The sequence below is a fragment of the Trichosurus vulpecula genome, chromosome 3 (genome assembly GCF_011100635.1).
Source record: "Trichosurus vulpecula isolate mTriVul1 chromosome 3, mTriVul1.pri, whole genome shotgun sequence".
Lineage (NCBI taxonomy): Eukaryota > Metazoa > Chordata > Mammalia > Diprotodontia > Phalangeridae > Trichosurus > Trichosurus vulpecula.
In genome coordinates this window covers 250,413,125-250,428,141 of record NC_050575.1, presented here as the reverse complement: position 1 = coordinate 250,428,141, position 15,017 = coordinate 250,413,125, and the positions used below count along the sequence as shown (strand labels likewise).

Sequence of the window (15,017 nt, the reverse complement as noted above, 5' to 3'; positions counted from 1 at the left end):
CTCTCCAGGTTAAAGAGACTCATTTATCTTTTTTCTTTTCAAAGGTGATAGTATTATGATAAATTCAGAGCTAGAAAATACCTCAGAAGTCATTTGGTCCAATTTCCTCATTTTCCAGATGGGGAAATAAACCCACAGAGATTAAGCTGCTATAGCAAGTTGGCAGAGATGGTAGAAGAACTGGGATTTGAATCTAAGTCTTGTGCTTTTGCAGATCCATGTACATTTTACCATTCCATGCTTAATTTCTTCCAACTCCCTCATTTTACAGATAAAAAAAACCTGAAACTTAGAGATGGAAAGTGTCTTATCCAATGTCAAATAATAAGTGAGGAGTAGAGCCAGGGTTTGAGCAAAGGTCCTTTGCTATCAACCCAGGTTCTTTTCCTACCCACACAGACTTCTAAGTAAGTGCCAGATGTTTCAGTGAGCTTGTTTTTATTTCTAGTTGTTTATAAAACTTGAATAAGAGCCATAAAATCCTTTTCTCTACCTGTTTTGTTTTCTCTATGCTTTCTTATTCCAGCCACAGCTTGAAATCCAGCGTTTCCTGCCTTGTTTATACACCTGCATCCTCAAATATGTCAGTGTAGTCCTCAATAAGAGGATGTTATTTCATTTGTGCTTCCTATAACAGGCTCAAAAATTCCCTAACAATAACTGTTACTTCAGGTCAAGCCAAAATCACTGCCATTTGTTTCATTTCAACTCTGGGTTCAGCCTAAGTAACTGCACCGTCTGTTTACATGGCTCCATGGAGTGGATTTGTAAGGGAGGGAGAGAAAAGGGAAGGGAAAAAATGGAAATTATAGGGAAAAGTAACAGATATTTCTCCAAATGAAAAATTGATCGTTTTATAGTCTGTTGTATCATAGGTAACACTGAGGAAGGATTCCTAGATTTCTGAAGTTTGAAGGAATATTAATTCAAGCCCCTCATTTTATAGATCTGGGCAGGTAAGGCCACAAGAGGTAAAGTTACTTGTTAAATGTCACAGTGAGTTGGTGGCACAGCCAATCTAGAAGAACCCAGGTCTCTGATTCCTAATCTATTGTTTGTTCTACTGCACCAGTAGGAGAGCTTGTGATGGAGATGAAGTGACAACGTATCAGCTAACTTTTATTACCTGTATCTACAACATAATTTCTATGCCAATTTCTGTTCCTATCACCTGTTGTTATATTTCTTGCATATCTGTCAGTGGCAAATCTCAAAAGAACTAAAAAGACAACACAAAAGTTAAAAAGACAATATAATGAGTGAATTGTTTTCATGGTTCATATGTCTGTTGTTATAAACATATCTTCCTTTAAATATGAAATATGAAGGCATGAAGTAAAAATCTCAATCCTCTCTTTTTTCGATAATATCTAATATCACATTTTCTTTGTACACCAGTGGATCCTCAACATTTTTAGTTCAAATACCCCTTTTTGCCATTAAAACAATTCAAGCATATGACAAAATGATAGGTATATTAATAGTATCTATTATTATACTATATATATGATATATAGTATATATATAGTACACTATATTAATAGTTTTCTATCTAAAATACTTGATGGTAAAAAAGATACTAGGGACTCAGTGGCATTTGGAAATGAATTTGTTTTTTGTAATTGCAATAGCATGTATATACATTTGAAAAATGGTAATACATATATTATGGGACATGTTATTTAGTCTACAAGAAAGCATATCTGCTTATTTTTATGCTGAGTCACACTGCATTTTTTTGGTGCTAAATAAATGTCTTTCTCCTCAGCAACTACTTTTTAAACTTGTATGTATTTTGTATTGACTTGGGGATATACATATTGACCTAGTCCCCAAACTCCACCCTCACCCCAAGAGTTCTTGTTCAGTTATTTTCAGTTGCGTCCAACTCTTCCGGACCCCATTTGGTCTTCTTGGCAAAAATACTGGAGTGGTTTGCTATTTCCTTCTCTAGCTTATTTTACAGATAAGGAAACTGAGGTAAACGAGGTTAGGGGACTTGACCAAGGTCACATAGCTAATAAGTGCCTGAAGCCAGATTTGAACTCCAGAAGATGTCTTCCTGACTCCCGCCTAGCACTGTATCCACTGTACCACCTAACTGCCCACAGATTATGGACTGTTTAATTATTGCCTTTGTCTCCTAATGTACCTAGTCTGAAACATAGTAGGATTTTTTAAAATGCTGAATGAAAGTATGGATGGGTAGATGAATGACTGAATGAACATGATAATGATAATACTTGCTATGGATGTGGTTTTGTGGGCCCTTTGCAATAAACTGACACCTTCAAGGTTGGGAAACCCTAAATGCTCATCTAAAAGACTAGTCATTGGAGAATGGAAAAGGCAAAAGGAGTAATATCTGTAAAACAATTATCACAGTGGATGGCACAGAGTAAGTGTTTAATAAATGCCTGTTCCCTTTCCCCCCCACTCCATTTCTCCCACCAGTCTCCCATGTTCTCCTCCCACCCCCATACGATTGGCTTCTTCTTATAGTGTTTTCATCCAACTTCATTTTGCTACTCTAGATCCCCACAAATGTTAAAAGGAGCGTCATCATGAATCAACCTAACCAATGCTCCTGTAATAAGCCAAGCTTCCAAAGGTAACTAGACTGCTTAATAGCTTTGTGACCTGGAACCTACCTGGGTCTCCGTTTCCTCATTTATAAAATGAGGGGGTCAGACAAGATGACATCTAAGTTAACTCCCAAGATGTGATCTTCTAATACCTCATTGTGGCATAGAGATGACTCTGGGATCTCAAAGGCCATGTCAGTACCTATGCAAGCTTGGACAAATCCTGCTAAACTGGAAGGCCGTTTGTCTCAACAGTGAAAGAAAAAGTCCAGCTAAGATCAAAGCAATTCATTAAAAGGTTGGCCATCATGTGTAATGATTTTTTTTTTAATTTCATAGCAACTCATGAAGATGTCTCCTAACTGATAGAAGGACTATAATCTGCATTGGTGGAGAAAATACTTACATAGATTAAATCACAGGTACTTTGGAGTATTGAAATAAGATAGCTCTGGCATCCGAGTAAATTGTATTTGTAAACTAATACCATTTAAATATAGATTTCCATTACATTTATTTCTACAAATGTGAATCTGGTGGTAGAGACTGAGGTGCACTTGGGTCTAGAAAAGGTCTCACAAAGCATACTTCTCTGAGGGGCAAGGGTCTAATTTTGTTAAATAAGAGTTGACATTTATGAAGCACTTTTAAGATTTGTAAAGAGTACTTATAAGCTGGCACTTTTCCCTCCATTTTACAGATGAAAAAATTGAGAGGACTAGTGAAGCACACAGTATGATTCAGTATAATTAAATAAATATACATTCTGTATGCAGCACGTTTGAATAGTATCACGGGGTTCATGAAAGTCCTTCAGTTTTTAAGATGTTACTTAGCATTATACCTACCTAGATATATCTAGAGCCATTTGGGAGTTTACAATCATTCACTGCTTAAGGGCTTGGAATCATTTCAAGAAAACTCATTAGTATTGCATCCTAAATTAGATTTTTTAGATCTTTTCTCCTATTTCCACACAGGCAAGTTCCAGGCACTTAGAAGATATTTAGTCAACATTGGTTAAATGAATTAACACTGGCAAGATATATGTGGAATACAAGGCACTAAAAATCTTCTTTATGAAATACATTTAAGGATCCATGATTTCATTTCTGTCATGGCAAGTCAAAACCTATCCTGACCTTTGTAGATAGTCCTTGAGAGTTGCTGTGGACAAACAGTTCATAACCCTGTCGCTTTCCAAGCTTAGTGAGGTTGGTTCTCAGATGACAGAGATCAATCACCAGACATATACTAGAAGTATTTCTAGCTAAATGGCATAATGGATAGAGTACTGGGGCTGGAATCAGAAAGACTCATCTTCCTGAGTTCAGATCTAGCCTCAGACACTATCTGTGCGACCCTGGGCAAGTCATGTAACCCTGTTTGCCTCAGTTTCCTTATTTGTAAAATGAGTTGGAGAAAGAAATGACAAACTGCTCCAGTATCTTTGTCAAGAAAACAAAACAAAACACAAATGGGGTCACAAAGAGTCAGACACAACTGAAATGACTGACAACAACAAGAAGGGCCTCCTGCAGCTCAGGATCTCCTGACATATCCTCTATGACACCAAGGTTTCCAATGGAGTAGAATTTTGGTAAGAAAAAAAAGCCTGCAGAAAATTCATTCAAACTTGCTCCCCCATCATCTGAATTCATAGCAGTGGGATTTTTTACTTCTATCACCATGGAATAAGAGATGGAGTCAGGAATCAACAATGTTGTGGGTAGCATTTTCCAATATATCCTGCCCATTTTCATTCTTGTACCCTATCATTTATAAGGCAGAAGTTAATTTTTACTCCACATGCTCCTTTTTGAGAGAAAAGAACACAACAAAAGAAAAAAACACTTTTAGAATAGAATGAGTCAGAAATCACAGAATGATCCATAGATAAATCATAGGCTTTATCTTTTTGCTTCCCCGAGAAGATATGGAAACTTATATTCTTCATCTTTATTGATTGTTTAAGTTGAGAAATACTATGGTATCCTTTTAAATGACTCACTACCACTTTAATCCAAGAACTTTACAGGATCTCAGATTTTTAGCATTAGAAGGGATCTTAGAGGGTATCTGGTACAAATCCCTACTCTTAGTCCTGGCCTTACTATAGCTGTCCCAAATGGGCTGATGATCTCTGATTCTAATCAATCTTGATTAGTACTTGGATGGGAGCATGCTTAGGAATATTGGATATCAAAGGCTTTCAAAAGAAGCGGTAGCCAGAGCTGGCCTCAGCACCAGGAAGACTTGTAAACAGCTTTGACATGTACTAGCTATGTCACTGTAGGGCAGCTAGGTGGCACAGTGGATAAAGTGCAACGCTTGAAGTCAAAAGGACTCATTTCTGTTCAAATACAGTCTCAGACTTTACTATGTGACTCAGGACAAATCACTTAACCCTGTTTGCCTCAGTTTCCTCATCTGTAAAATGAACTGGAGATGGAAATAGCAAACCACTCCAGTATCTTTGCCAAGAAAACTCCAAATGGGGTCACAAAGAGTCAGACATGACTGAAATGACTAAACAACAAACAACGAAACTAGGTTACTCTGGGCAATCTCTGAAACTATACTAAAGAATGGCAGATGCATTTGGGTAGAGGTAGAGGTAGTTTCCTCATGGGAATTTCTCTACTTCAAAGAAAACTAGGGTCCAGAGAAGTTAATGATATTTTCCTGGGAACACGGAATAAGTAAGTAAAGGAGCAGGGATTTCAACACAAGCCTTTTCTCTGGAAGCTCACCCATGTGGTATTTCCAATATACTGCACTGGGTCTTGGGTCAGTTGCTTGTGCAACTGATTGGATTAAATGTGACTTTATCTTTTTTATTTAAATATGGATAGAAGGACTTCAAAATAAAGCAAGAAAGTACCTAAAACCACAGATAACAAAACAAAACAAAACAAAATTCCCATGTCCAGCTTGTATCAGTCTCCTTAATAACAGAGTCACAGGTAGTCACTCTACTGCTGGACTGGTCCTTGGCTGAACTAATTGAACGGCTGAAATTTCTCCAATAGTTAAAGCCTTGGGGATATAATTAGCTTGTTTAGTTAGCTAGTCAGCTATTCCCTTCTTTTATCCAATCAAAAGGATATGCAACACAAAGATCACAGGGTGTAAAATATCTTTCTTACACATTAAAACAATCACATGTGTCTGCCCTCAACATTTTTTGGTTACATTAATTGGAGTAGGAGGAATCCCTCCTACACGAAAATGGGCATTATATTTGCACCAACAGTGCTTCACAGGACAGCTGTGAAACAAAAAGGACTTGGTAAACTTGAAAGAGCTATTTAAACAGATGGTTTTTTTTTTCTGTTTTTGATGACTAGACCAATGCTTGGCATATACCAGGTGCTTAATAAATGCTTATCGATATAATAGTTATTCATTAAAAGTGTTTTAAGACAATGTGAAGAGAGTGAAAATGCTTTCATCTAAATGGACAAAGGAAGACTTCATGAAAGAGGAGCACCTGAACTGGATCTTGAAGTAAGAAAAGGATTTTGACAGGTAATGATGGGGAGAGGGGAATGCATTGCTGGCATTTGGGAGAGCCTGCATGAGTGAACAGAAGCTGAAAATGTCAGACTGAGATCGTGGAATAACTAATGGTTCGGTTTGACTGGAAAGGTAGAGTACGTAAAGGTAATATTGTTGCTGTTGCTGTTCTTCTTTCATTCCCAAATATTGTGAGATGTGAATAGAAAGGTATGTTGGAGCCAGATTGTGAATATATTAATGCAAGGCTAAGAAGTGTATAGTTTATCCAAGTGGCAATAGGAAGCCACTGCAGGTCCCTAAGAAGATAAATAACATCATCAGACAAACAATGATTAAGCGAAGACTATATACAATGAATATGCTATTTACTAAGAACCTACACAAAGGGGCTAAGGCTGGGTACCCAGGAAGAACAGGTCCAGGGATAACATTTGATGATCCCTGGACAGTCCAAGGGCAGCATGTGGGCAAAGGGGATGCCACACTACAAAAGGGTAAGTAGAAACATCAAAAATGGGAGTTGGTGTAGATCCATAATTCAAACTTGGGTCCCTTTCAGCCTAATGTGCTTGTTTTGTGTTTTATTTCCCACCCCACTACCTGGCCTCAGCAATGATACATGTAAACTGGAATGTGGCGCCGACTGAACACTGATGAAGAACAGCACAATACAGTGGAAAGAGAACTGGTCCTGAGACCCGAGTTCAAATCTTGCCCCTGACACTACCTGTGTGACCTTTGCTAAGTTATTTAACCTCTCTGAGTTTCAATTCGTCATCTATAAAATGAGGTATCGGGCTAACATCTAAAATCCTTTCTAGCTCAACATCTATGACCTAAGGAGATGAGCCTAAAGTACAACTGCCAGCTACCACTGGTGAGGTGCTGCATCTCCCAGGTGGAGAAAATGCCTAAATTGTGCTCAGTATTACACAAGGAGATTCCCAATTTCTGAGAAGCAGAAATGTACTTCTGGGGAAACAGACTACCAGGGATACAGTGAACAATCAAAGAGGGATTTCAGAGTCACAAAGAAAACATTTCAGTATTGATCTATAACCCACAATGTCCTTTGGGAATGAAAAGAAACTTTTTTTCAAATAGAAATTATCATTCTTTTGCCATCTGGTGCACGTGCCATTCTCCTTGCTGTAAATCCCACTTGCAACTCAATAAATCAAGTGTTGATTTAGTTCCTACTATGTGCTAGGGACTCTGAAAGGCACTGGGGGACAGAAAGACAAAGACTAAATACTTTGGACTATAGCCTATTTGCCCAGAAGTAAGAACTGTCCAGTTGTCTTTCATTTCACATCAAGAACATATTACACAATTCCAGCAGATCCACACAATTGTAGTGCTAGGCTAGGTTGAAATCAAGCTGGGATGTGTCCAAAAGAGGATTCTCTGGCACCTTGTGTTTGTAATATATAATGAAAATTTCAAGAAGGAATCCAGTAGATTAAAATATTTCAAATGGCTATTTCTCAGCATTATACATGCTGCAGGGGAGCATGGTGGATGGAAAGCTAGCCTTTGGGTCTTATGTTGACTTAGAAAACCACAAATTAATATTATCCATATTGTATTTTATTTATTTTGTTGAACATTTCCCAATTACATTTTAATCTTATTTGGTTCTTTTTCTGTAATTTTACAGGCCCATTTGCTACTGGCCTAGTGTTTGACACCTGTGGTCAATGGAGTCAGGAAGCACTATGTTTATATCATGGCTCAGAGGTTAGACTTTAATCTAAGCCTTCCTGACTTTGAGGCTAACTCCCTAACCCACTATAAAGCACCAACTCAAGAAATAAATACAAAGAATGATGTTATTGAAGGTAGATGGTAGTATGTATGTAGTTATTAAATAAATGAGAAATATGCTTATCCCTGTTCCTACCTGAGTAAAATAACCATAATCTAAAGGTAGCCTTAAAACACCTTGTATTTTTATCCTTAAGTGTAACTTTTACAAACATTATCTGATTTTACATTTATCACATTATTTCAGGTAGGCTGACCTGGTATTTTCCTCGAAGAGGAAGGAGGAGCAGATAATTTGCCCAAGGTCATATCGAAAGTTAGTGGCAAAAGCAGAACTAGAATGAATCTTCAGTGTGGTGCAATTTTCCACTACATTACACTAATTCTACTTGCCTATAATTGTATATTAAATCTTTGTGATTTTTGACTTAAGTATCATGAAAGGCAGCCATAGTATAGTGTCAAGGACGGAAGGATGGAAGGAAGGAAGGAAGAAAGAAAGAAAGGAGGGAGGAATGAAGGGAGGGAGGGAAGGAAGGAAAGAAAGAAAGCGAGAAACGAAGAAAGAAAGAGGAAGGGAGAATAAATAGAAAGAAAGTTTGAATCCCACATCCCCCATGTAACCTTGGACAAGTCACTCCACCTCTCTGTGCCTCAGTTTCCTCATCTACAAAATAACAAGTTTGGAGTAGATAGCTTCTGAGGTTTCTTCCAGCTCCAAGCCTAAGATACTTCTGTAGAAAATATGAGGTACTGTTAAGCTGAAAATTCCTTATTTATTCCCCATTAGGAATAACTTCCTTGAGGGCAGGAACTGTGTTTGCTTTTTCTTTGTATCCTCAACTTAGTTCAGTGCCCAGCAGATAGTTAAGTACTTAATAAATGTTTGTTGACTAACCAATTAATTGAGGGAGGTTGAATGGGTCAATCTTTTTATTTAAGACCATTCATTGCCCTTTCAACTCTATAAGACTCTTTGACTTCTAGCTCTACAAAATGAATATATGTACTACTTCTCAAATTCTCAAAGTTCAAAATTCAATAAAAATAAGTTTTCCCCTAAAGAAGGGTAAACTAAAGGTAAATATATACATATGTACATAGTTAATTATAATAAAGTATGCTATTTGTGCATTGATGTGGTCTATACTTCCTTATTCCATTTACATTTTGCTCATTTAAAAAGAGAGGTCTTTAATTTAAATAAACAAATTCTTTTTTGCAGCAGTTTTCTTATTTCAACCAAAATGCCAAAGAAGAATAAACAAGTGGGACTTTGATTTCCAGTGGACCATCTTATTTAATTTTATGCATGGAGCTGGACTAATGTCAAAGTACAAAATTTATATTTTATTTGTTTGTTTAATCTCACAAATTGCTTTACATTGTTAACAATCTCAAAAATGTTTGTGCATCATCATCATCATTTGGCTAGAATGTGAAAATCAATTCAGAATGCTTCCTTGGGTGATCTCATGAAGAAACCAGCAAAGGAAGTCACCATTGAGAGTCTGAGAGGGCCACTGATGACTAACCTCCAAAAAGAGACAAATAATCTTAACCCATAAATCGCTACGAGGAGATGTGATTGACCAATAATCTGTACAATGACAAACAGCACTCTACCTACAAGGGTAAGTAAGGGCAACATTCCACCCCAGTGATTATTCCCATTGGCTCTAAAAGCCTTAGTGATATTGCAGCTGTCTAATTAATTCCAGATTCACTGTGCTGCTATTGTTATTACTGAGCAATGTGTGCTGTAGGCACTTAGACAAACAAGAAAGTATGAATCCTGATGGACCTAAACTAGGCAGGATCTTCTACCATCTGTGGTCTAGGGGATTTTTTTTGGGGGGAGGGGGTGGAGGTGGATAAGGGGTGGGCATAAGGAAGTGGGATGTCATAGAGGGGATCCTCATCAGATATAGATTAGACAGGATAACTTCTGAGGTTCTTGCCAGCTATGACAGTCGGTGAATGCTGGGCTGAATCCTCTGAGCTTGCCTTAGAGGTACTTTTGTTTATTCTCATCAGTACAATACAAACAATTAACAACTTTGGCAGTTCTGGGGATGGTGACTCTACATCCCAGATTTTATAGGACAGTCCTAATTTTAAGAATCATATGACCATAGACAAAGGATATTAAAGATCATCTGACCTAATATCCTCATTTTACAAATGAAGAAACAGAGTACAAAAGTATATGTTTAACCAGGTTTTTTATAAAAGAAATATCTATGCATATCATTTTTTTTGTTTTGGAAAATAATAATGGTTTGAATTTATATACCGCTTTAATATTTAAGTTAGAGATCTAGAGCTGCTTTAGATCTTAGAAACCACACAGTCCAACCCATTCATTTTTTAGAAGCCAACAGAGGTCAATTGACTTTTCCAAGGTCACACAGATAATAGAGCCAGAATTTGAACACAGATCCTTTGACACCAGACCCACTGTTCCTTCAACTACAGCACATGAAATCCTTTCCTCAAAACAAGCCCTTTAGCTAAGTTGAACAAGCATCTTATCTCCATTTTATTGATAAAGAAATTGAGACGAAGAAATATTAGATGGCCTAGCAATGGGCTCATAGCTAGGACTTGAAGCCAGGTCTGAGACTAGGACCAGTTTACTTTTCTATGTGATTTGAGGTAATAGTAGATCGGTACAAACCTATCAGACCAGTTTAAAGTAGCTGAAGTAAGATCAGAAACTCTTAAGGAGACAAGAAGTTCCTTGAGGATGGGGACGACATCTTAACTAAATTCACCCTAGCATAGTGCTCTTGTTGAATGAAAGAATGAAGAGGAAGTATCATTACTACATTAATAAAACCTTCCTACCAATTTGGTCTAAGGCAACTCTCACTCTCTGGACCCTTGGAGCTAGAACCAGCTATGACATGGAAAGGGTAGCATACTAAGGAAAACATCTTCTCATTTAAATACTCTGCCTAACAAGCTTTAAGAAAAAGAAAGGCAAAATCAGTATTATAAACCTATTCTTGGGATTCATCTAGTTGACATGGAGTTATTACAACAAAGTTATGATATTGAAAAGTTTTCTCTGGCAGAGTATAAGGTCCCATGTATGATTCTTACTGTAGACCTACTGTGTGGACTGTTTTTCTTTTCCTTCCTCAACCCCAAATTGCCTTAACTGCTACAATTGTTCTCTTTAATTTTGATTCTTTTCATTATGCTTAGTATGGTCATCCAATGACTATGAAACGTGTTAAAAGCTTTGTGGGTTTTTTTCTCATTAAAAGCTTTATTTAGTTATACATACATACATACACATACATATATCCCATATATATGTATATGTAGATATGTAACTATAGACTCCCTTACTATCTAGAGAGAGAGAGGGATAGTAAGAAAGTCAATTTGAAAATTGTATTTGGAAGGACAAAAAGATTGTATAAGGATCTGATCACAAAGCAAAATCCTTGTTTCTATATCAGGATGTAGGTGGGGAGGGTGTTAAGAGGGAGAGAGGGTTGGGAAGTTCTAATAATAGGACATTATTAGCTCTGGATAAAGGGCTGAAGGGCTTCATTGATGTTCATTAAGATCTCCTAATTAGAGAGTGAATAACTGCTGTTTAATGGGAAGTGAAGGGGGGAGGGGTTGATAGAACTGGGTGAACTCTTCACTCCTCTTATGTTTTGAGGTGGGGAGGATGGGTAGAACTTTAAAACTTGTCATTAATAAGCCTTAATGGGTTCAGCGAAAATATTACACTGGTCTCCTCCCTTGTCCTTTCAGAAAACATTCAAAGGAAGAAGGCAGGAGGAGGCAAAAATGACGGAAGATAGGGTATCTGGTTTTGCAGGAATCTGAGACACAGGGACTTAAAATATCTCTTTAAAATGTATTTAGGACATATATTCATGGTCAAACTGTGTCCAGGTAGCTGTTTCAGTGCCTAATGAAAGCAGAAGGTTTCCATAATGGTAGATGGAATCATAGCATTATAGGACTGGAATTTGTGTTTATTATAGTAGACATTGGGTTGGGGACTGGGCAGTGCAGTAAAAGAAGTGGTTTCAAAATGTTCCCTTCGAGCCTGTATTTCAGCAAACACTACTGTAGGTGTATGTAAATTGATAGTTTGAGGCAGCCTAGGTGTTTCAGAGCCTTTGTTTCAATGTTCCTGTTTTGAGTTGCCTTTTAATCATCCCCTACTATGATGTCAGCCAGCCTGGGAGTGAAACAATACGACTGATCCAGGATTCTTAATGCCATGGTTATGTGATTTACTGCCACACTTTGCTTAGTCAGCTGGGCAAAGATTTAAAGAAAATAAACAATGTATGATGGTGTATCTATAGATTTGATCACAAGACCTAAGCCATCAGGTTTATAGTAAGGCAGTGGCAAAATAAACACAGAGTAGGGAGCTGAAGGCGGTGCACAGCTGAGCTCTGTGTGCATTTGTATGAGTATATGTGTGTAAGAGAAAAAAAGCGATCAGGGAAGTCAGATGCTCGGGAGCATGCTCAGTAGTGTTCTGAGCTCCCTGAACAGGCTGGGCAGTCAGTGAGGTGGATTAATTGGAACTGATGGAAGAGAAAAGCATGATTAAAACTGACACCGATCCAAGTCTCTGGAAGGACCTCTGGCAAATGATTTCTTTCCTGGAAGCCAAATTCAAGGAGCAATCTTCCACCGCTCAGTTTGTTGTTATTAAGGGATTAAATTTTTATTAATATAAACAAAACCTCCAAATATGCAGAAGCACATACGTGTTCTAATTCCCATCTGTAAAGCATTTTTACATTGGACAGTGGTCCAGAAAGCATGTTTAGCATTAAGCTGTTGGAGCAACAATGGGATTCTAAATGACCATCATCCCCACTCCACCCCTCAATTACGGGAAGAATTGGACCTGGGACGCTGACAAAATAAGGCAACTGATGCTCCGTCTAGTTCCTGTACCTAAGAGAAATACAGTATGTTTACACATTCACACGCGCATGCACGCACGCACACACTCTGCTGTTTGGACCTGTGGGATGTTCTTGCTTGTCAGTGGGAGATGCTGCTTGTATGTGGCCGGGGGCTTGGGGGGCTCCTGCCAAGAGATCAGTACTCACCTCTCAGTCTCTGGAGGAACCTGGGCCACGCCTACTTGGGTAAAGTGCGATCTTCTCCTCTAACGCATTGCGAGGCTTCCCGGGCACTCCTGCTCCAGCACCGCGCTGAAGAAGCCTCTCTCTGACTTCGGACCCAAACCAGCTCCCTGCTTCTGAGCATGCCCAGCGCACATATAGGAGCACTGTGCAGACTCCACTTCTCCGGGTTTTAGCTGTGGCTAAAAAGGAACAGAGAGAGGGAGATGCTAGACTGAGGGCTTCAAAGAGGAACTGCCTCTGAAAAGGGCAAGGATAGGGAGAGGGAGGGGACAGAGAGAGAGAGAGAGAGAGAGAGAGAGAGAGAGAGAGAGAGAGAGAGAGAGAGAGAGGAGATGGCTCTGGAGCCGTGGATGTAAGCGCGACAGTGCTATACCGACATTTATCAAGCTCCACCTATGTTCTCCTCCACTGGGGAGGTCTCAACTGAGCAGCATGATTAACATGCATCCCAGGCATCCCGAGTCGCCTCTGTTTTCAGGGAGATTGGCAAAGCAACAGGAGGAGGCAGAGAAAGCAATGGGAGAAATGGGGCATTTTCCCCCTTGCAAGGAGACAAGATCCCTTAGGGACTTTGACGTGGTGGGAGGTGGGTCAGAGCCAGCGTCCACTCCTTGGATTGTAGGCTCTGTGGGTGGCGAGAGCAACTTGTTTGCTCCCGCAGCCTTGAGCATGTGGGATTAGTTTATCCAGTCCAAGAAAGAAAGAAAAAAAGAGGACTGATGCTGATATTCTATGCCCAATGTCCTTTGTGGCTTACTTTTTCTTACTTCCCTTCCCGAGGCGCTCTCTCTCTCTCTCTCTCTCTCTCTCTCTCTCTCTCTCTCTCTCTCTCTCTCTCTCTCTCTCTCTCTCTTTCCCTCTCCGCCCCCCCCCTTCCTCTCCCTCTCCCCTCTTCCTCTTACTCATTATTTTGAGAATCACAAACTCCCCTCAAACCAAAGCCTTTGGGAAGTCGAAGCTGTCTTCACGTAGTTTATTTCACTCGGGTCTCTTTAGCCGTCTAGCTGGGCATGCCCAGGAAGACCTGGGAAGAGGGAATGGAGGAAGGCAATTTTCTCTCTACATCTGTCTCCCTCCAGTACCCATCTTCAGCCCTGTTTCTGAAACGGACCAAAGCACACCCTTGTGGTTGGCACGACCCAGGCCCGGTGAATTCAATCACTTCCAGCTCCTTACCTCACTCACATAACCCTTTCATGACGGTCCCTTCCCTGACAGCCACGGCACTCCAGCCACCATCCCCACCCAGACACGTGGTCCGCTGTCCAGAGGGACTCTTGTTCACGTTCGACCATGGCATCCTCGCATCCTCAAGTCCAGGTCTTAGTGTTCTCAGCTTGCAGAGCTAAACTGTCAACCTGTAGGCAGTTTGAGGGCAGAGGGAGTGGAACAGATACATCAGGCGCCCCCGTGCTTAACAACCATTCACATATCCAGATGGATTGGTGCAATGGGGGAGGTAGAACTTTCCCCAGCTGGGTGCACACCATGCAAATGGCTGAATTGCCTTCCTCCACTCTTTGACGACTGTGTGATGCACTTGGGGTCAGATGTTTAGATTAAAGGGGGCTGGGAATTCCTTTGTTTAATTCCACCTACTTACTGTACACACAGCAGTGAGAAGCCTGCGTGCATTTCACTTCCAAGGCTTCACACACACCCACTCACCCATTTATCCTCGTTATGCTCTTTTGTTCCATTTAACCCTCTCTGGATACAAGGGGATTTTTTTTTTCTGGAGATTTTAGAGACTTAATAACATTGCAGATTTGTTCTTATAGCATAATATGCTGAATGGGAAGTGGATGATATTTAGATTCAGTTTCATAAAAGCTTTCAAGTAATAGAGAAGTAGCAACACCACCCGGTGGAAAGTCAGCTGGATTCAGAGAACCTGAGTTCAAATTTGATCTCTGCCTTTGCTACCTAGATGATCTTGGACAAGTCACTTGACCTGTCTGGGCCTCAGTTTCCTCATCTGCAAAATGTGAGGGAC

General features: G+C 39.6%; 1 protein-coding gene across 1 annotated transcript in view; it reads right to left on the bottom strand.

Moving 5' to 3' along the window:
• KBTBD11 (kelch repeat and BTB domain containing 11) overlaps positions 1 to 14,543 on the bottom strand; it is a 33,386-nt gene extending 18,843 nt beyond the window's left edge. The window contains exons 1-2 of the mRNA XM_036751245.1: positions 14,198 to 14,543; positions 12,983 to 13,200 (exon numbers count right to left, since the gene is read on the bottom strand). The gene's annotated coding sequence lies outside the window, so the exon portion shown is untranslated. The remainder of the gene's footprint in view (positions 1 to 12,982; positions 13,201 to 14,197) is intronic.
• Between the last annotated feature and the right edge of the window lie 474 nt (positions 14,544 to 15,017).